This window comes from Miniopterus schreibersii (assembly GCF_964146895.1).
Source record: "Miniopterus schreibersii genome assembly, chromosome: 2".
Classification (NCBI taxonomy): Eukaryota; Metazoa; Chordata; class Mammalia; order Chiroptera; family Miniopteridae; genus Miniopterus; species Miniopterus schreibersii.
Genome location: NC_138102.1, coordinates 26,522,749 through 26,545,997, shown reverse-complemented (window position 1 = coordinate 26,545,997; position 23,249 = coordinate 26,522,749). Strand labels below are relative to the sequence as shown.

The window sequence follows — 23,249 nt, the reverse complement described above, 5'->3', positions numbered from 1 at the left end:
AAAGTGAAGGACCTGGGTCCAAGATTGGGAGCACACAGTAAGGATCACATCCTCTGGCTAAGCTTGCAAGGATTCTTTAAAGTAAGGAGACTTTCTAACCTGCCTGTGTATGCCAAATAGTTCCTTGTTGTAGTTGTTTTCGGGGGCTGCCATAACAAAATGCCACAGACTGGGTGGCTTACAGTAAGAGAAATGTATCGTCTCACAGCTCTGGATCCCAGAAGTCTGAGACCGAGGCGTTGGCAGGGCTGCTTCCCTCTGAGGCTGTGAGGGAGTCTGCTCCAGGCCTTTTCCCCAGGTCTGGGTGGTTCGCAAGCACTCAGTGTCCCTTGGCTTGTGGAAGCATCGCCCGACCTCTGCCTTCACCTGCACCTGGCGTTCCTTCTGTGCGTGTCTGTCCGATTTCCCCTTTCCATGTGGACACCAGGCCTATTGCATCTAACCGTCTGTGTCACAGCACAGTAGAAGCTGCAGGGAAACAAAGAAGCCTCGCTGTAGCCAGGTTAAGGCAGCACAGCGAGCACATCACTCGTGAGATTCATCCTGAACGTGTTGCTCCAGTCACAGGAAAAAGAAAACCGAGCACTCCTGGGCCCCAGACGTGGCCTTATGTTTCATATTTATTTATTTTTCCTTTTTATTGAATTTATGCGGGTGACACTGGTTCACAAAATTATACAGGTTTCAGGTGCACAATTCCACAACACATCTTCTGTACACTGACTGTATTGTATGTTCACCACCCCAATCTTATTTATTTTTAATTCAATTTATTTTGCTATATTAAATGCATCTCGTAGTTCACCTTTATCTCTTTGGGAAGACTGTGACTTATAAAGAGATTGATCACTGTTACAGTTTACGTACATAATCTCATTTAATCCTTGCTACACATCCTGAAGCTTGAATGATTCACGGTGGGAATATCCAAATGTCAGTCCTCTATAGTTTTCCCCTCTCTGGAATCCTTTTGTTTCTCTAGAGAAGAATTTTGCAGTTGCCTGTGAGCATTCTTGGAAGAGGAGAAGGGGACTGAGGGGCTCACGATTCAAGGTGTGTAAACTTTCACTTAATCTTTCTATGTTCAGGAGGGCTCTTCGCCCCGCTCTCTGCTGTGCTTGGGGTCCCACAGCCTGGTGCCCTTTGGTTCGCGTCCTGCAAATGCACCCGCACGGTGGGGGAGGGCTAGTTACTGGGTGTGCGGCACAGGGGAGGGGGCTTCCTGACCCAGCCGCTCTCCACATGGGCGTCAAACAATCTATTTTCAGCCCCATGACTTCACCAGCCTTTAAGAACCCAGAATTTCAGTTTCTGAGCCTTTTGAGGGTTCTGTAGTAAGGATCATTAGCTTGTTTCCGAGGACACCACTCACTTTAAGCGCTGGCTTTCGGCTTCTTAAGTTTGTTCACACCTCCTTTCTCCAAAAGTTTAGTGTTGTTCATAGGCTACTGCTACCTCCTCTCCTTTCTTATTACTTAATTCTCATATTAATAGGGTTACAAGAAGGAAACAAATACATCTGTTCAACTCACCAAATTTATTTATTTATTTATTTATTTATTTATTTATTTATTTATTTATTTTGATATATCTTTATTGATTTCAGAGAGAGGAAAGGAGAGGGAGAGACAGACAGACAGAAACATCAATGATGAGAGAGTCATTGATCGGCTGCAGCCCGAAACCCAGGCATGTGCCCTGACCAGGAATCGAACCCCGATCGCCTGGATCCTAGGTCGACGCTCAACCGCTGAGCCACGCCCAGCTGGGCAACTCACCAAATTTAATCAGAAGTCCCATGCTCTTACCATTATACCAAACGGCTTCCGATAAATGATGGCACTTACCCCCTTATTAGAAGTTTAGAGATATCTCAGTGGTTTTCCTTCATTGGCTTATAATCCATTTTAAGATTTTACATTGCTAATCATATTGGAATTTTCTCTTTTTTCAGGTCTTGAACATTTGTTGTTTTGTCTCAAGAAATTTCCTTTTTGCTTTGCTTCCCACATTGATTCCCCGTAGAAAAGCAGAGCTAGCTTTAGTTCTTCAACATCTTTCTTGTCCCAACATCAAGTGACACTGTTTTAAAGGACACTGAACTTCAAGCACAGTCAAATGAACACATACACGGAGAGATAGGGGTAAAAGTGGAATTCTGCAAATTTAAAATACATTAGATGAAATCCATTTTCCTGAACTTTTTAGGAGATACTTAACTAATGCCCATTAGATTTGGGCATTTAGGCATAGGAAAGGGTTTTGGATCTACTGATTTCCTGCTTTTTCTCATCTCTGCCCTTGAATTCAGAGTTTCAGATACGTGGGAATGCTCGTTGAAAAGTTCCTGATTGGTGAGATTCCTATTTAAAATGATGAAATGTCCCAGTGCCAGTTGGGATCGATTTTAATTTGCTTTTATGGTTTAAAGTTACCTATGACCCCACCATTTCCCTTTTCAATTTGAAAAGACTTTATCCATGTGACACAGGAAAAGAAAGTGAATGTAACTTCCCTAGAGAGGGAAGGAGCCTTCACAGGCCTGAGCAGCCTGAGAAGGAGGGAACTGCAGCTAAGTCAGAATCTTGAAATGGAAGTGTTTCTGCAAAGAGTACTTCTTTGAGTTCTTAGAAAATTGGAACTACAAATGACAACCACCACCGCCACCAATGACATCATAAAATCTTTCTAAAATCATACTCGATAGGCATAATCTCCTACAAAGAAACTTTTGTTTTTTTAAGAATTTTTTTTAGAGAGAGAAGAAGGGAGGAGAGAGAAACATTGATGTGAAAGTGAAACATGTCAGACAGAAACATCAAAAAAAACACTTTTTGACTGAATACATTATTAAGGCGATTTTGCAGAGAGTAATTATCATTTAACTTTTTCTAAACATGAATTACATACAAAGTTTTAATTCAGAATGTTCTGAATTTTGCCTATTTCTCTACTTGTTTGAATGTCTTCATTTGCTCTTAGCAAAGAGATGTTCATGTCATCTCATCTGTCTAAGGAAATGCACAATGCACAGAATGGTAAACAATAACAAAGTTGGATTCATTTTTTAAGGATAATTTAAAAAAATAAATTTCTCCTGTAATATATGTATGTTGAAGTGATAAAAGCAATAGGATGTCATCTGTGTCAGGATGCTCGGAGCTGCACACCTCCTATGGGGGATGGAAACTGCCCACCTCCCCCCCCCCACTGGGAACTGGACTGGCCACCTTTAGGGTGCACAGGGTGACGCCCAACCTACTGTGCAGCATTAGCTTTCTCATGATTAAGAGTCAGTTTTCTAATTCAGTGCTGAGGAAGTAGGTTAAACAAAGTTTCTGAAATCAAACACTCCTCTTTAATTTCCTTTTTGAATGCCTCCAAACCTGATTTTCATAAAATGAACTCTGTAAGTCAAATCCTATGTATTTGTTCTATATTACTATGTGAGAGAATTTTCAATGATCTCCAAAGGAGAACACATGTTTTAGAGAGTCTGTGAGTACAATTCTTATTAAAAATTATCTATAAGGGGAAAAGGGACTAATGATCCAGAGCTTTGATAACAAGTTTACTTGTGAAATGCGTTCTGCCAATATAAAAGGGAAAAGTCCTCAGCTGGGATCAAGTATCTTTGTTCTCACATCATTAGTTTATTAGTGTTTGTGGAACAAGTGTTTTCAAAGATGGCATCCGTAAGACACCTATCATCTAGACTCAGTCACTCAACAAATAGCACCTAGTGTATGCAAGGTTCTAACATACAAAAACATGCCATTTTAAATCACCTCAAAGATGTAGTTTGCTTTCAATAGAATAAAGTAAACATAAAATAATATTTTTCTACATTTAAGAAGAGCATAGCTGATGGATACTAACAGAAGTTACAAAAGGGAAATTAAATGTCTACATAATGCATGTAAAATTATGCTGATTGAAGTGTCAATATTTGATTTCGATAGTAGTATATTTTTCTAGCATTTCCTAAGGAATAATCATATATCAGAATTACCTGGGATATTTCCTAGAAATATGGATTCCTAAATCCCATCAAGAAACAGATATGGAGAGAGAGAGAGAGAGAAAGAGAGAGAGAGAGAGAGGTTGATCTGAGAGAGGAACATCGATCATCTGCCTCCTGCATGCCCCTATCGGGGATCAAACCCCCAATCCAGGTATGTGCCCTGACCGGGAATTGAACCAGCAACCTATCAGTGCACAGGACGAAGCTCAACCAACTGAGCCACTCTCACCAGGCAGAAATCTTCATTTCTAATAAACTCTCCATTTCTAATAAACTCTTCAACTAACTATTTTGCCCAGGAAACATTGAGAACCATTGTGTTCAGACAAGGCCTTCACTTCTTTGTGAACATATTGACCAATAAAATGAGGAAAAAAATTCCACTTGAATGTTTCTAGGGCAAAAACTACGCCTTATGGAGTCACTGAGTTATTCTAACCTTTGGAAGTTGAATCAATTCTTTTAATATTAAAAAAATTAGATTTTAACAAAATGGACTTTAAGGCCATAAGTACCCTCTTAATACCTTTGAACTGTGCTATGATCACTTGGACTTTGATTACTATGACGGAGGAACTGGGTTTTTTAATTAAAATATATTTATATAGCTGTATGTAGCTAGTGGCTACCATACTGGACAATGCAGATGTTGACCAATTCCATAATCACAGAAAGTTCCATTGAATGGTCCTGGAGAGTAAATAAATTGGGTCCAGTGGTGCTCAATTGATTTTGAGAGTAACTGGATATGTTCATGAAGTTCTTTGGCTTCCTTGCAGGAAAGCTGCTAGAGTAAAACAGCATTACTAGTCTTATCATGTACTTTATTTATTACTAGTCTTATCATGTATATTGCATTACATTTATGGATAAGACAAATCGTGATGGGGAAGTTTATAGATGAGTGGAAACATTTCCTTTTAGAGCGTGTGTTTCAGTTCTAGAATATCCATTTGTTCTTTTTCGATCGTTTTCACTTCTCAATTGATATCTCCCATTTGTTCCCACGATATGTTCATATTTTCATTCAAACTTTTCAACCTATTTATAATGGTTGTATTAAAGTTCGTTGTTTCTGTCTTTGGTCTGTTTCTTTTCACTGATCTTTCTCCTACTCACGTTTTTCTCACATTTACTTGCATCCTTATATGTTTAGTGATTTTTTATGGTGTGCGGGGCACAGTGGATGCCACATTGTTGAATGTCCAAATATTATTGTTTTCATTTACAGAATGGTGAGTTTAATTCTGTGGCAGTTAATTTACTTGCAGATTGATTTGACCTTTTAAGCTTCGTATCCCACATCTGGAGTCGTCTTCACTCTAGGGCTGGAGTGGCCCTCTTCCTAAGGCATGTCCCTTCTGAGATATCAGTCGAGTGCTCGGCTGACTGGCACTTCATGGTTCCCCACCCCATGTAAGTTCTCGGGTTTCCACTCAGGATCTTCACGTCTCCTTGGGAGTTTCCTTTGCCTGCTATGTCAGAGCCTTGCCTTTAGCGTGCAGAGCCAATTCAGAGCCTCGAGGGGGTATCTGTGCAGATATCTGGAACTCCTTCTCTGTGCATTTCTTACATCCTGCTCTCCAGCTCTCTCTTTGGTCCTACTCTTCAATCTTCGATTCTTCAACTCAGCAGGACTGCCCTATTCTGCATGGGCACCCCATCCTTGCGTCATGGTTTTGGGAGTGCCTCCAGGCATAAGCCTGGGTGATCCTGGGGTTCGCCTTGTTTGTTTCCATTCTCATAGGGATCACAGTCCTGCACTGCTTGTCATCCATCATTTGAGAAGAGTGGATCATCTATTTCATCCACTGTTACGGTTTCTTAACAGTAGAAGGTCTAGTTTGATACCAGTTTTCCATCATGGTCAGAAATAGAAGTGCAAATTGAAATTAACTGTCAAATACAGCTGAAAGAACTGCCAGAACTTTTAAAATATTTAAACAGTGGACCTTCCACTAATCAAATGAATTTGCCCAAAAAAACACAATTCAGGTAAATTAGATTACTTGGATAGAGAGAATTTTCAGAATTTCACACACCAGTAATTTGTCACATAATTTCATCAAGTTCTATTTTGGACTAGGAAGCAAGAGACTTTGGTTCTTCTGGATCCACAGCACCTCCTTGTATAACTTTGGTTCCCTAACTGTGTGCCAAAGTCACCTGGGCCATCACAGCACACTCACAGAGGTGCACAGGATATTTCACCTTTGGAGGGAGACACTGCAGAAACTGCCAGCCTGATGTCGTTCACAATTTTACACTGGGTTGTGACACATTTCCTACAACATCATTGTCTTTGTGAAGCTGGGTTTGGGGCAGTTGCTAAAATAAAAAGCAAGTACCACACAAAAATCAGTGGAGAACATGAAATGAAAGTAGTGGTGGCCAAATCTGATTCCGATGGCAGGCACACATGCCATTAGTAAGAAATCGTGATTATTTAAGAATGAAATTTAAATATCACATTCCTCCTTCAATTTATAGGTATTATTTTTTTTCAAATGGCTAGAGAGTCGTTAGTACATAGAATGTTTTAAGTTGAATCTAGCTACTTAATAAATAAAACTAGTAGGTGTTTTGTTGGTTTGTTTGTTTTAAGCTTTTGATGAGGACCCTGTGGAAAAATTCCTGAGACACTAAAGGGCACCCTGACTGAGAAAGTCTGGAACTTTGGCACTAGAGAGTTCATTGGTCTGAACATCACTGTTCCCATCTGCAAAATGCAGGAGTTGCATTAAATTGTCTTTAAGGTATCTTTTTATTCTAATGTTTTAAGGATCTGTGGTTCTATATCACTAGAAGTGGTTCCTAAGTGGTAGAATAAATGTGGTATGTTAATTGTGTCATTTCTGAAATCAGAGAGAGCTAAGAAGAAATGCTAGGATTCCCAGCTGCTCTCTGAAGCAAGAGTCCCTAGGCCTTGAAAGGGAAAAGGGAACCACAGACAGATCTATGAATGTGCCAAACAGATAAGAACCATGACTTTTAAATCAGTTCAAATACCCATATCAACATGGACGGCTCTAGTGTAAAATAAAAGCCCTGTATTCATCCCCGAACTCTCTGCCTTTAGAAGAGGGGCTGTTAACCTGGGGCCCACCAAGAAAACCTGGGGTGGAAGGGCTCCATGCATAGAATTCAGAACATCCAATTGAACTTGGACATAAAAATACTCATCTTGATTTTTATTCACTGTTAGCTGAAATTTAGCATTTTCTTCATCTCTGAATGTAATTAACAAACCATAGGAGTATTAGCATTACCTGGGACTTTGTCACCAATTGAAATAATCGGTACTTTCATATCATGGTACAGTTGTTGCAAATATTTCAAAACATCACTTATACTCACAACCACTTTGAAATCACATTAGATTTTAGACCTGCCACAGATCTTGTTACTTAGTGCATTATTGAGGGAAATTATTACTATATCACAAAATATTTTAAAACATTTTGATATTTGCATTTCAATGAATTGTTTCCTTGGTAATCTTAAATATTAGATTTAATCTGTCATTGTGGAGAACTTGGAACATACATAAAAGTAGATTCAATGATATACAGAATCCCACATACCTATTACCCAACTATACCCCCACATTCTTTTCAGTGCTGCATTATCTCGTTGGAAACCCTAGACATTATATAATTCCATCTGTAAATATTTCAGCATGCACCTCTAAAGTATAAGAAGTTCTTTTTCTTGAAATGCAACCATAATACCATTCTCATGGTATAAAAAATCAACAAATCCTTAAATATCATTAATTATCCCAAAAGTGTTCAAATTTTCAAGTAACCATTAGTGTTATAAATTTTTTAGTTTTTTTAAAAGTAAAAATTCAAATGGGTTCACACTTTCCATTGGTTGATGTGTCTTATAAGTCTCTTAATTTATAGACTCTGCCTTCATTTCTTCTCTCTTCTTGCAATTTGTATCTTGAAATAAATAAAAAACCCTGTAGTGTTGCCCACAGTCTAAACTGTGGATTGCATCCCTGTGGTGTAGTTTATCATGTTCCTATTTCCTCTGCATCTCCTGTAAGCTGAAAGTGGAATCTAGAGGGTTGATGTCATCAGATTTTGGGAACCGACAATAGGAGGGGAGATTAATTCTGGTTGTCAATGGTTAGCAACCAGTGTTTAGGTCCATAAGTTAATTAAGGGTTACAAAATAGTTTCTTTTAATTCTATTGTTCCTTAAAATCTATCATCTGTATTATTTCTACAAGGAAAAAATATGCCTCATCAACTACGTGCTTACCCAGTGGCAAAATTAGTGTAGAAACTTAGAATACACACGCTTGGTTCTTTCCCTTTGTTTACCAATTTTCCAAATAATGAGTCAGTTCCTTTTATGCATTTTATTTTACAAATTTAGAAACATTATCCTGAGGAGGGGTTCATAGGCTTCACCAGACTGTCAAATGGGTCGATGTCACAAAACAATTAAGAACTCCCACTGCAGCCCAGCCTGGCTTGGCTCAGTGGTTGAGTGTCGATCTATGATCCAGATCCCAGTTTGATTCACGGTCAGGGCACATGCCCAGGTTTCGGGGCTCAATCCCCAGTGGGGGGGTGTAGGAGACAGCTGATCAATGACTCTCTCATCATTGATGTTTCTATCTCCCCCTCTCCTTTCCTCTCTCTGAAATCAATAAAGATATATTTAAAAAACAAACTAACAAAAAAACTCCCACTGTAGACTATTCCAGAAGATACAGAGTTTAATGTGAGCACTTCCCCAGAGTCATTCCAACCGCAGAGATTGCCAGTTTCCTCCTTTCCCACAGCTCTTCATTTTCATCTCATGCCTTTTGGTGCCTGGTGAAATGGCACCTTATGTGGTACTGTGACAGACACATGTATGTCAGTCCTAGAGTACTAGCTGTGGCGTAGAGAGAGCGCTAATTCGAAGTCAGATGGTTTAATTCAAACACTGACTATTCTAAGTACTAGTTGTGTGAACAAAGGCAAATTCTTTACTCCTTCAAGCTTCAGTTTCTTCATAGGGAAATTAATACCTAACTTGAAGAATTGTGTTAAGAACTAAAGAGGGAAAATTCTTAAAAGCTTGAGACATCATTGGACCTCAACAAATATTTATTAAATCTGATGATTCCCCAAAAGCAGAGGACTTATTCATTAGATCTTTGATGCTGGTCATAGTAAAAAAACAAACAAAAAACAGCTTGTTGTACCATGAGATACCCATGACTTAGGGCCCTAAGTCACAGCCCATGCCCACCCTCCTCAGTTCTCTCTTTCTCCCTCTTTCCTTTTCTCCTTCCTTCCTGTTTCTTTCTCTCCCTCTCTCCTCTCTCCTCCTCCCTCACTTTTCTTGTCTGCATGAAACCAGCTCTGGCTGACAGGTGTACAAACACTGGCGCCCACCGCCATGACGACAGCACACATGTATGTCACATGGACTGGACGTGACACTGTGCGCTGCAGCCGGTCCAGAGGGCAGGCCCTTAACAGGCCTCGGCACTCCCCCCACTTGAGCGGGCGTATGGACATTTCTGGATTCTTCTCTCAGCCTTGGAGGGCATTTCCCAGTCCCCACAAGAAAGGTCCCAGGCCTTCAGAAAGCAGCTCAGATCTGAGCCCCTTGGCCATTCCATTTATGGTCGCGAACATTCTACAGGAGTAGAGACTGGGAAGAGCTTCTGATTTCAGAAGAACAGTTTTTTAAAATGGATTTGTATGCATAACATCCATTGCAGTTAGTGATGGTGGAGTCAGTGACTAATAAAAATGTCATTTCCTGTGATTTTTATAAATTACAGTAAATATGCCAGTAATCATCCACATTAGCTGCTGAAAGCAGGCAGCCATCTGGAGTAGAGGCCAGGGGACCTCACTGAAGCCTCAAGAGGTAAACCCCACAGGTGCAAATTGACACCTAGGAAAACATAGTTAATATACGCTAGAATTTGGAGAAGGGGGAAGTGTTAAAATAAATGTATGACAAACAGACAAATTTGGACTTCTCATGAGGATCTGTCATGTCAAACAGGAAATAGCTATAAATTACTTGTAATGGTGAAAATCTTGTCATTTATAACCTTTAAAGCAACAGGATCATTTAACAAATCAACTCATAGATCTAGGACAGTCAGCCTGGGTATTTATTGCACTTTTAATGTGCAGAAGCCAGGGTGAACCACGCATGATCTGAGAAAGACCCCACAGAGTCCCAGCAGCTCCCGGAGCCACAGAATAAGCAAGAGAGATAAATGCCTCGGGCCCAGGGTGATGTACATGTCAAGATATGAAAACCCTTTCTGCTCCTAAAAAGAAAATTAAGATGTGATTGGAAATGTCATGCCTTGGGTAGTCTCGTAATGAATAATTCCAAATAAATCCCATCATTATTCTGTTTATTTGTTTTACTTAGAAGCTATTTGAAGCCATTGGAGCTGAAAGTACATTTCCACATGCCAAGCGTATTTACCATATCTTGTAATCATCTTGCTAACCCGTTCACAGGCAAACGATAATTGGAGTTCTGTGTTTATTTCAGATTCCTCAATATATACTGCCCACTGATAAGAAATCCAGCTCCAAGACATTTTTAAAGAGGCTGAACGCCTCCACACAAGTGTTCCAGGAGTGCGACTCAGGGAGATGAACACACAAAGCCATCTTCTGCATTAGCTGGAGATTCAATGGGAACTAGGTATTTATGATAGAAATGCTTAAAGACGTCTGCATGCACTGAATAAGTATTTGATGTTAATTGGTACCGGGGGGGGGGGGGGGGGGGGAGTGGTTCTGATGAAAAGGTGTAAGAACAAAGAACATAACCACACACCAAACTAACCACTCACTTTATAGTGAGAAAAAGCCCCAAGAGTGGGAATTGGGCAGTGAGCTCACATTTACATAATGCTGGCATCATGAGCTATGGGGAAGGGCAAGGCTGGTCTCCAGAAAGACACACACTCGGAGCTGCACTGTATCCAGCTTCCTTTAATCTCCTCCCTGGCATCTGTGCACCTCCAGGTTTTCTCCCCGACCCAACTCAGTCAGTGCTTAGCTCTGCAAGGGAAAAGAAGTGTCATGCTCCCATGACTTGCTACAGTGTGGACGCCACCCATGAGCGTGGGCATATGTTTGGACACGCACATACAGTCACACATGCATGCAGGCGCACGCGTGCGTGCACACACTCACGCACACACAGCACAGCTAGTGGGCATGGCTGTGACAGGAGCCACATTTAGAATCTCTAGGTCTGTTGACTGGGTAGCTTTTCCTGCCTGTTTGCGTCTCCGCACTCTGCCAAGGCCCACTCCTAGTGGGGTGAGAACCCGCCTCTGTCCAAATATATGAACTCAAACTAATTTTCAAAGAAAGCATTGAATTTAATCCTAAAAAGAAGTTAAAATTTAAAAATTAGCTTCAACTGGAAAGCAGTAACTGGTTCCTTGAATTAACTGGTTACTTTAAAGATAATTGTTGATCTTTCTCTGAACTTAACCATGTTTTCATGATGGCTAGTTTCCATGGACTGGTTAGTGGTTGTCAATGAGGGAAGAGGGACTTAGTGAAAAGGGAGCGTATATAGGTAAAGAGTTTCAGCACTAATCACTTAGGTAAAAATCCTGTAACTCAGAAAGAAAAGCTGATTCTGAGAACAAAAGTATCCAAATCAACAACCTCTAATCTGGAGTACCAAAACCAAACCACACCAAAACAAGCCTTTATTATGCATTTTGCTTTGGCAGACACCAAACATGTCTGTGTGACACATTAATTGTTTGAAATTTGCATGTATCAGACAAATTGAAGAATTGGGGCTCTCTCTCTAGCCCAGGTAATTTCTAGAAATGTCAGCACCTACATCTTTAGCCTAAATTCCTAGATTATTACTGATGAAAAAATATTTTTAGTTTTATTTTTTTATGAATTGAATGGGTAATTGTCTCAATTCTATGCTTTTCAGCTGTGTGTAAGTGTAGGTTACGTATTGTATGTGTTGACTGTATGTTACAGTCATGTGATGCTTAATGACAAGAACAGGTTTTGAGAGATGAGTTGTTCAGTGATTTTGTCATTGTACCAACGTCATCGAGTGTACTTACACAAACCTAGATGGTCTAGTCTACTACTGTAATTGTATGGGTTGTACTTTTAAACAACTGACAGTGCAGTAAGGTTTGTTTACACCAGCATCACCACAAACACGTGAGTATACATTGGTTAATACAGCTATTAAGTCACTAGGTAATAGGAATTTTTCAGCTCCATTATATGACTACAGTCATATATGCGGTCTGTCATTGACCGAAACATCATCCTGTGCATAACTGTATTTTACATCTGTTAATTTTAAGCAAAGTTGATTTCAATAGAGTAATGGGTAATTTTGAAAATATTTTGGGCAAAATGTTACAAATTCATTATTCAATAACACAACTGTGCATACTGTATTACCTTGGTTTGAAGGCACATCTTTAGTTTTACCATCTCTGGAATCTAAAAATACCATTATCATTAGTGACAACTTACAATTATAATTGGCAGAGTTCTTTTATAGTGCCATGTAAAATACAGATACAGCCTACAATAATGGCACCTTAGGCCTGTTGAAAAGAAAAGGTGCATGTGTGTGGTAGGAGCCTATGGATGATTTCTTGTCCGTAGGGTCTAGGATGAAGGAAAATTGCTTGTGCCGAGGATCACCTATTCTTCCCTGGCGCTTCTTTCTGTAGGAATTATAAATTATGTCCCCAAACTTCAGCATGGTTTGTTTTATTCTAAAAAGTCTTGTATTTATAATAAGTGGTTTGCACTAGCTGCAATGTGTATTTGGCAAAGGGTTCCTATTACCTTGTCCATCACCAACTGAAAAGTTACAAGTGAACAAATGAAAACTCTAGAAGACTCTCAAAGGATGAAGCCAGAAGTCCAGTTTTCCAACTGGTACCAAGGCTGATGATGAGTCAAAAAATAAAAATAAAAATAAAAAAAATCAAAGTTAGTTACAGTGAATGGGATGTAGTCAATATTTTAAATTTCAGGATGAGTGTGCAAATATGCAACAAAGTACTGAGCTACCTTTGTGCTTGTTTCCTGGAAACTCAACAAGGCGATTATTGCAATGCAGAAAAATCTCTACCACAGACCCCTCAACCGGGCCGCATGGTTTTTCAGCCTGAATTCTTTTTATATCTTTTCTCAGAGCCAGAAGTCTGGGAGAGGATTCTGAGCCAATGTTAAATATTAGGTCAGTTTGAGGTGATATGGGGACAGTAGACAGAAGACAAAAAATATGTTTAGATTTCAATTTTTTTTTTTTAATGATAAGGTTTCCAGACGGGAAAAACAGACATATTGGCCCAATGCTCGAACGAACACCTGCCTCTTACCAGAAGCTTGCTGGCTTGTGGTACACACAGAGACACACGCACACACACGTAGAGGAAATATCTTGATGCTTTTTTATTTTTCTGGCTGAGAAGCCATTTAGCAGCTGAGGTTGGGCTTCCTCACTTTCAGCCCTCTGCTCTTTACCTCGTCTCATGCTTCCTGGGAGCACTGCCTCACCGTCCTGTATGTACGATTTAAAGGGAATTACCTATTATTTCAATTATTTGTCCCTTATCAACTGATGTTACACTACAAGGATTTGCATTGAAAGGACACAAAGAAAGAGCAAGTCATGGCACATAGCCAAATAAAAGAGTAATGTTCTGGCGAATTTAGCCTAAATAATTTACTGCTATATAAAAGTGGAAGAGTGGAAGGTGAACCCTTTGACCGGTAAATCTCTCCTGCCCGTGAAACCCTTATCTGGTCCCCTCCAACATATTCCACACGAGGAAGCCATCATCGTTGGCTCTGGTTTGTTATTTGTAAACCTTGATCTTCTGCACTCGGTGTCCTAAATATGGATAATTAGCATCAGTTTATCACGCTTCTGCATATTTTCTCTTCTCTCCAAACACGCATGCTTCCATTGGCTGCCATTCTGCCACAGAAGATTATGGAGACAGATTGCAGAGAATGAATGTGCTAAACGAGATTAGGAAGGAATAGAAATAGCAACTTGGCCAATAAATTCCTCGTGAGAGCCTTATCATACAATTACACGTTGATTTGTTTCACACTCTCCCAGCCTCTTAATCCAATGCCCCCACCAAGAAGAAAATTTCACTAATTTCTGAATTACTGCATATCCTCCTGACTTGTTACCGAGAGTAGTTGGAAGGAGAAGCACTGCTGAAAACAACACATTGAACTTTATAATAAAAAAATTAAACTTTAAATGTCAAAATGGGTGGTATGAATCTGGGATGTTTAAAGCATTTTAGCATCTATGGATGAATGCACAAAACCCTGGCATAGAGAGATATTTAACTTCTCTTTAAGCACCAAATTCTCTCATTGTGCCACTTTGGGGGGCACAGAAGTGTGTGAAGGGGGGGATTACCTTGCTCTTAAACAGAGCTATCTGATGTGTTTTAAAACGGGACAAGCTATTCAGTTATTTTTTATTACTATTACTGACAGTAGTCGTGATGTCCCTGAGGACTTCTGGGCATATCACTTGACCTCTTTGAATACAGTCTCTTCCTCACTCAAACAGGCTGTTTCAGATGCTATAGATTCTTGTATCAGCAGAATTCTTGCCTACTCCTGGTCTCCACAAAAAAACACTGTAATAGGGCATCCACAGGGGGAACTCTCCTCTCCTTCCTCTGCCTATTAATGTTATCTCCCCAGGGCTTTATAATAAGTTAGGTATTTAAAGAGACCTATTAAGCCTTTCCATCCACCGGGGACTATTTTTAGCACAGAGCTGCAGTCAAGCATTACATTGCACCCACAAAAGCAAGGTGGTGGGGCAGGAGAAAACCCTGCATAACTGAGGTGATGTTTACTGGAAGGAATGGAAATCCAGATCAAATTTTTAAAATGATATATTTGTGCTCTCAGGAAAGGAAAGGCTTCCAATTCGTGGTGGGAAGAATTAATTAGCTAAAGAAATTCACAGCAACTGTAAAGAGACTTTTATGCATAGATCATGATGTCACCTTCACTTTCTTTTCTCCAAGTCATGTCTATTAGGATTCACAGAAGAGAAAGCCCTATGTACAACCTGGAGGAAGGATTCCATATTTCAGATCTGCTCCCAGGCTCTGAGTTCAGAGAAAAAACTGGACAATATTCGTTCAACAGTTCTGTATTGAGTGCCTCCTATGTGCCAGGCACTGTTCTGAGATGGCAGGGTGCACCAACAGAAAGGAAAGAACCCTGCCCTGGATGAGCTGACAGTGACAGGATGCTGGTATGTCTTGACTAATGTTGATGAGTAGGAGTTTGCCTTTTGCAAGCTGGCTGACCTACTGGCTGCAAGAGATGTCCTTACCTGGAGAGAAAGCAGCCTGGAACCTCTTTCCCTCCCCTACCTTGATAGGGTAAGAGGGACCAAGGGGCCTGCCAGGAAGCCCTGGGAGGTGCTTGTCTGAGGGTCCTAGATTCTACTTGGGCAAGTCAGAGAAGGCCTGCCCCAAAACTGCAGGCAGGAACACATGCCTGGGGGGCCAACCACAGTTCCAACGCTTCCTCAAGTTCTAAACTCATCTCTCCAGAAAAACAAACTGATCTTATATGGTTTTGAAGTTCTACAACTTCTGCATCATCCTCTCCTCTAAAGCTACTGAAATCCAAGGCACCTGTTGTTGGGGACATGGGTCCTGCTGAATGGAGTGAGGGTGACCTAGAGAAGGGATAGAACTGGTTTATTGATTCGTCTCCTGGAGGAAACGTTTTGTGGGCTTTCGAGTGCTAATTTTGAGGATTTTTAGGTTTGGCTTCGTCTGATTCCTGCACGCAAGGAAGGTGCACAACTCGAGGCCGACGAGAAGTGTGCAGGCGGGAGTCTGGCCGGTTGACTTGGACTTGGAACTCAGCCGCCCGAGCTGTAAGGACCTCCGCGCTAAAAGTGCAAAGCAGATGGGGAGTTATTGATAACCTTTCTCCCCTCCCCTGTGTCATATTTCCTAAATTAGTGAGCTAAGTTTGGAGGGTGGGGGGACAGTGAGAGGGAGCCGTTGGCCATTCATCTGGGAACAAACGACTAACCTCGGTGACTGGTATTTTCGCCTTTCTTCTCTCACTTTTCTCAGTGCGGGGAAGCGGCGGCGCCCGCGCGGAGCGATTGTGAGGGGCTCTGCTGGAATTTGGCAGCGCGGAGGCTTGGAGCGCAGCCCCATGCTGGCTGCTATTCAGCCGGCCGGTTTTCCTCGAGCTTTGGAAGTTTCACTCAGCCGTGCACTCAATGGCTTCACAAAGCTGATTACAAGCTTCAGCGCATTCCTGAAGGAGCCAAAAGCGACGCAGGTGCAAACGAGCCGAGGGAGCCCCTTATCCCGGTGACAGAATGGGACAAGCTGGGAAAGGCTTGGACCACACAAATCCAAGCTCACCAGGCAGCAGAAAGCCTGCCTTGGGAACCAGGGGTCATTATCTGCCCTATTCAGCGGGGCCCCGGAGCCCCAGGGGCCCGGGAGGCCGGCCCCGAGGGCGCGCCGGCGCGAGGCCGTGGGAGTGGGTACCGCGCCGGGCCCGGGCCGGGCCGCTGGGCCACAGTCCGCGTGTTTGCGCCGCCAGTGTCAGTGAAAGCCCCGCTCCCACGGGCCGTGCGAGCACCAGTAGGGACCCAGGAGGAAAGAGCGCGCAGGGGCCAGCGCGGGGCGTGGACAGCGCGCGGCGTCTGTTCATCCCGAGTCCAGGCTGCACCCCCCTGCCCGTCTCCAGCCTGGAGCTGCAGGTCCCCTTCGGTCCCCCAGGCCACCGACGCTCGGCTCTGACAGTCCCTCAGTGCCTTCCCCCCCAGCCCGCCTTTCCCACCCGTCCTCGGGGTCCCCGGGAGGGCGGCCCGACGACGCAGCGCGTCGGGAGCCACAGTGACCGCGCGCGGGGGTCGGGGACCGGGGCCCGCGGGCCACGTGGCCGCGTGGGAGGGCGCCTGCGCTGCGCGTCCAGTTCCGCGGCCGGGGAGGGGCCCGTCCCCTCCGAGAGAACGGGCGGCGGCGTCTCCCGCTCCGGCTCCGAGCCCGAGCCCCGGGGGCTGCCGGCGGGGCGGGGGGGCGGCGCGAGCGAAGGAGGGCGGCGGGCAGGGCGGGGGCGCGGAGGAGGGACCGGCGGGGGGGGCGGGGCCGGCGCGCCCGGGCCCCTGGGCGCCGGGAGCCCGCGTGGGGAGCCCCGCGCCGCCGCCGGGCGAGCGGAGCCCCCGAGGTCCTGCGCTCGAGTGGGGCGTGGGGCGGCCGGGTCTCGCGCGCGCGCCCGGGCCCCTGGGCCTGGCGGCTCCCGGGGTCCTCGCGGGCAGGGCGCGGGCGGGCCGGGCGCGGGCCGCCGCTCTTTTGTCTGATAACTAATTTGAGTTAATGCGATCTTTATGTAAAGCTAACAGCGGATAATTGTCTATTTTCTCGCCAACAATCTCCATCACAATCACTTATCTGGAAACCTGCGGCTGGATTAATCGTTATATTCCCGAGATGAGCGTCGCTGCCATCCCCGGCGAACGCGGGTGGGGACGTGGGGACCCTCCCGCGCTGGCGGCCCGGGGTCGGGTCTGCCTGGTTCTGGCCCGGACCCGGTGTGCCCAGGGCCTGGTGCCCACGGGCGGGGCTGCGGGACGCCTTTCCAGGACTGGCTTTGACTAGGGTGGGTGGTGTAGGGGTGCAGGAGCAGCAGGAAGGCGGGGCGCAGCCTGGGTCTAGCTGGGCCTGAGCAGGCCCTCGGCGCGCTCGGCCGGCCCAGGGACCTGTCAGGGTCAGAATCAAGTCTTCTGACCTGGGAGAAAGGATGCCCTTTTATTTTTTTTTCTGCAGAAAAGGTGCTTCCTCCCCTAGGCTGGATTCCTCCAGCTTCCAACCCTGCTCCACCCTCCCGTTCCTGCCTTAGGTCCCTCTCCCAGATCCCGAACTCCAGGATGCCCGTCTCTGCAAATCACTGGCAGTATTTACTCTCCCGGTGATTGAAATCCCGGAGAGAGAAAACCTTGGGAGTGGAAACACGTCCCAGTGCCGCCATCCCCACGGTGCTCCTGTCTTAGGGGTAAAACACCATGGCAGATGGAATTGAGGCCTCTGGGGGGAAAGGAACCCCTATGGCAAAGATTTTGTCTTTCTGAGCTGAAGTCAAAACAAGAGTGTGAAGTGAAAATCCGGGCGGTGGTGGTGGAGGGTCTCTGTGCCTGTGACTTTGTCATGGGCAGCGAAGTATGAAGCGATTGACTGCTGCAGCCAAGTCCTACGTGTGGCTGGTCACTTGGAACTAAACTATTAGATTCCATTTACTTCTACAACTCGGGTTTGCCAGCCAAGGGACCACCACCACAACTTTTCAAAGTGGTGTTTCTGAAAAATAGCAAATTCAGCCTCAATTCTTGACAGTTCTTGGCCCCATAGAATGGAGCTATTTGTTTCCTTTTTGGCAGCGTAACTCAGACTTCTAAGAGCGAAAGAATACATGAAATAAAATGCCATGAAATGACGGGATCTTTAGATAAAGAAGGACCCCAAATTACCCACCAAATAGGGCATTGTAAATTCCTGTTAAAATTTTTAAGTCTTCAATTTTCCCCTCCAGCAACTTGATGAGGTCTTTAAAAGCAAGCAAGTAAATGCACCCTCCAAAGTCAGCTTGCCCCAGCCCCTCTCGGAGTTTCCCAGGGCTGCTTTTTGTTGTGGCGCTCTGGAATCATCCCACTTCATCTCTCACCTGAATCTTGTCATCTCGGCCATCTTGAAGTGATCTGCGAACAATGCTGGTCCCTGCGACAGACCCGCTGGTCAATCAGGCAGAACAGACTATGCAAATGCAGTGGAGAGGCGAAGCGCCCGGGAACACTGGCGCCCATTGTCTTGGGCATTTCAAAGCGTGGAGCAGCTGCGCAGACTTGTCGCCTTGGACCCTCGGTTGCCACACTAATGTCATCATTGCAAAACATCAGATTTTGAAAACTATACAATCTGAATTCATTAGCAGCCTCTAGGCAAAGGTTTCTCTTCTCCATGACAAGTTTCAAACTCCAGATCCCCTTCTGTTGGGAGGGGAAGGGGAGGGGGAGAATTTTGCAAGTGACAACGGCTGATGATCCATAATTTCCTCTTTCTGGTGGATTCAAAAACTTTCAAACCGTCCTTGGGGTTCTGAGCTCAGACCTCTGACTTAAGCAGCTCTGAAATTTTGAGGTTTTTCTTGTTTTCTCTTGTGTTACTTGCAAGTTTAAATTCACTGAGAGAAGCTAAGGTAACAAGTAGGGTGACTTTAACAAAGACACCATCATCTGCTTTTATAATAACACCAGTGAGAGATTTTGAAATTATTTTCTTTAGATTGAACTCTAAACAACACATATTAGAGCAATTGTGCACCACAAAGCAAGCAAGTTAGTTATGCAGGCAACGATGTTCCTCAGCGGCACTGTTACAAAATGCTCACCAACTTAGAGTGCCCACCATGACATGTGTCTTAGAGATTTATGTCGTAGAGATTTATGAATCTTCTCCCTCTCCATGGGCTCAACCCACCCCCAACTTCCTGGGTGATCTCGTGCTTTTCTAGAAACAAGAAGGCCTGAGGGATGCATTTGTTGCTCGAGGCTGCGGGCCCTGAAGTGGGTGCTGAGCGCCGGGTCCTCCGGTGGGAAAGGCGTTGGGTACCATCGGTCCTGCACCTGCGGGCGCTGTAACCCGGTGGCACATGGGCCACGGTCAGGTCTGGGGGGCACCGAGGCCAGGTGGAGCTTCGATTTCCAGACTTCTGGGAGGCCCCGGGGCTCCAAGGATGGCAGCTTTCCTCTCCTATCCAGCTTGTGTTCTCTCCAGGCCCACCTATCTGGGTTAACATGTCCTTCTCTGCTTCTTTACAGGATCTCGTGTACTCTGTTCTCTCCCTACCTCATCCGTGGCCCAGAAAACTTTTTTCCAGGAAAAGGCAGTCAACATGGAGAAATCCACCAAGCCAATCCGTAGTCCGGAGATGCAAAATTAGCGTGGAGGCTGAAGGCAGTGAGGGGCTGGATTCTCCGCTTCCAGCCGCAGGGCCTCCTCGGCGCCCAGCAGCCTCTCGGGTGCCTTCCCTTCCTTAACAAACTGTGGGGTAGGATTTGGAAGATGAGTGCCACCAAGTAATGTTTCTGTACACACAGCAAGGAGAAGAGAGAAATAATTGGATACAAGGCCCCACTGGGTGTGTCTTGCTAGGTTGGGGGTGAAATAAAGCTCTTCAGAAATATGGACCTTTGGAGGAATTGAACTAGAACATTCCCTGGAAAATTGTATGATTTGGACCTGGAGGCTCCAGAGAGTCACAGGTCAGACCCTGCAGATGCTCTTCCAGGTCTCTGTGTGTCTGCGACCCTCCGGGCTGGGTAGGGCACAGAGCCGCACCATCGCCCTCCAGGCACCCTTGCCCTGCCTGGTGCTCCCCTTGCGGGCAAAGCCAGCAATGACCCTTGCCGGTAGGAAAACAGGCGAGCTTTCTGGAGGTCCTGGCTGTGGGGAGGCCCACGGGATGATGTGAGTTTCCGGGAGACAGAGTTTTGCAGGGTTGGATCACCCTTGTCTCTCTAGGGTGTGGGCAGCGCCTACTTCACTGTGGCTTTTCACCATGTGCTGACCACTGAAGAGGCCCTCCCGAGGGTGGAGCTGATGGTCCTGGGCAACTTTCCATGGCCAAGGTGAGCCTCTTCCTCTCAGAGGGGCCCCAGGTGCCCACTCAGGTGGGGCCAGGGCCCTGGGGGCTGGGGAGCCTGGTCTTGCCCTTGGCTCTCTCCCTTTCTCACACATGTTCATCTCCATTTCTCACACACCCACAAGACACAAGCACTGTGCACTGGTACACACAAATTCCTGGCATCTCTCACACATGGGCGCATGCTACACAGAGCCACACAAGTTCACTCTCACACATGATTCACACACACACACACACACACACACACACAGCCTCCTCTGGGGTCCCAAAGTCACAGGCTGGCTGAGTATCGGGGCTGGCTTGTGCCTGAGCACCTGGATGGGAGCAGAGATCAAAGGGCTGGGGAGAATTCTCTGTTAGGTACTCGCAGGGCTGGGTGCGCAAATCCTTATAGGAATTCAACAAATACAGCCAAAAAGTGATGTTGATGAAGGACAAGGGCAGTTTTTTCTGAACCCTTTTCTTCTGAGCTCTCAAAGCATCCTGTCGAGCTTGCCAATGGCTTGATTTATCACGTTGTATCCAACGCTCCCAGGTTTATTCTTTCTCCCAGTGTATTTTCCTTGGCTGCCCTCTTAGATGTCTGTTATCCAGTATGGTAGCCACTAGCCCGAGCACTTAAAACCTGGCCAGTGGGAATGGAGATGTGCCGGAGTGCACCACACACATCGATTTTAAAACTTAGCGTGCAAGAAACCATGTGAAATACCTGATTCATCATTTCTAAAGATTGATTACAGGTTGAAATGATTATGTTTTTGATATATTGGATACAATAAAATATATTCTTGAAATGAATTTCACTTGCTTTCTCTTTATGTTTGAAAAATGTAGCTATTGGGAATTTAAAGGGACCTACGTGGCCCCTGCTTGTGGCTTGCACTGTCTTGCTATACCACAGCCTTAGACTTTCCCACTGATCCCTCAGGGAATGGAGGGAAAAGCAAAAATGATTGAAAATGCTAAACCGAGCAGGAGGAGATACAGACCCAGCCCCGGGTTAAAGTTGCTTTTGTAACATAATATATTATCAAAGCTTCTTTTCTTTCATGAGAATGCATGGTGGGGGGTGGGGGCATCACACATTGTACTTTATTGCTTGGTTCATTTTCTTTTCATTTTCACTTTAATTCCGTCTAATTACTGTATTGTGATCTCAGTCAGCAATCTTAAATGAACTCTCAAGTAACTTTTGAAGAATCTGGCTGCAAATGTTGGATAATGATGAGATGTAAATGACTACAGGTTATTGTAGAATGTCTACACAGGGCTGAAGCAACCCCTTTCCTGTTATTTTCACATTTCAGGTCAGCATTTTGGTAATTTTCTACCTTATTTTTTCCTCCCACAAGGTATTACCAACACCGTCCACCACCACCACTGCGACTCTAAACAAAACAAAACAAACAACTTGAGGAAGAATTTACATCCATTGAAAATGCTTCCTACTAAGCAAGAATGGAATTTTTTCCATATTTTCCCTATAATTCACTCATAACTGTAGAAATCTATGAAGTCATACCTTGATCAAGGAGGTTACAATAAAACATGTTTGTAAGCTTTTTGTGTTCTAAAAAAGATATTTGAAAGTAGTCTACAGTAACATTTTAGAAATAAGATTTCCAGCAGTAAAATCATAAAACTTAGAAATTATATTTCATTTTTTCATGATAGCAAGAAAGGAAAGATTTCTCTAAGAATATTATTTTTAATAAACTCAGTATAACTACAACATGAAAATTCTGCATGCATATATACTTGACATACACACCTTGAATTTTTACATACTTATGTTGAAGGTTATATAATTAATGAAAAAATGCAGCAACAATGTGAGGTGAGCCTGTTTCACCAATAAATTGGAAGTATCTTATACATAACTTATGATAAAATTAAAAATTTGTTTCTATCATAAAAGGAAATCTCCTGTTGCTCATTACCAGTACATCCACGCATGGTTCAATTTTTGGCTCAATTAATTTTAAGGGAAAAAGAAAATATTGTAGAATAAGAGGAATGATCAAGGTTTTGTGGGTAAGCTTGTTGAAATGTTTTATTCTTTGTATTACCTCTTTAGAAAAATATCACCATTGTCATTCAAGGCTTCCGCTCAATTAGTAAAAAAATAATAGAAATATTTTATACTTTAATCAAACTGCCTGGTTTCAAAGAGTTTCCAAGGGAATAAGTAAAAATGTAGCATGTATCTTGCCGAAGAGCCATCTATATCCCATTAGAAATGTAAATAATGTCACTTTGGGTGCAGAGGATGGCATATTTACTAGTATGACAAGGTTATTTATTCTTGCGATGGCTCGTGTTTGCTCCTGCTCAACTTACTGAGATAACTAAAGGAAAAAACACTGCAAGAGTTTTGCCACTTACTGTCAATTCTACTCTTACTTTTTAAGAATCATCTTGCAGTAAAAGAACAACAACAAAAAAGTGATAAAATGGCACAGACAAGAGAAAACCCAGGCACATGGCACCCAGAC

The 23,249-nt window shown here is 43.8% G+C and overlaps 1 long non-coding RNA gene across 1 annotated transcript in view; it reads left to right on the top strand.

Moving 5' to 3' along the window:
• Positions 1 to 21,550, top strand: part of LOC308553050 — a 103,791-nt gene extending 82,241 nt beyond the window's left edge. The window contains exons 2-3 of the long non-coding RNA XR_013998180.1: positions 10,559 to 10,714; positions 19,928 to 21,550. This is a non-coding gene — a long non-coding RNA (uncharacterized lncRNA). The remainder of the gene's footprint in view (positions 1 to 10,558; positions 10,715 to 19,927) is intronic.
• The last annotated feature ends 1,699 nt before the right edge of the window (positions 21,551 to 23,249 follow it).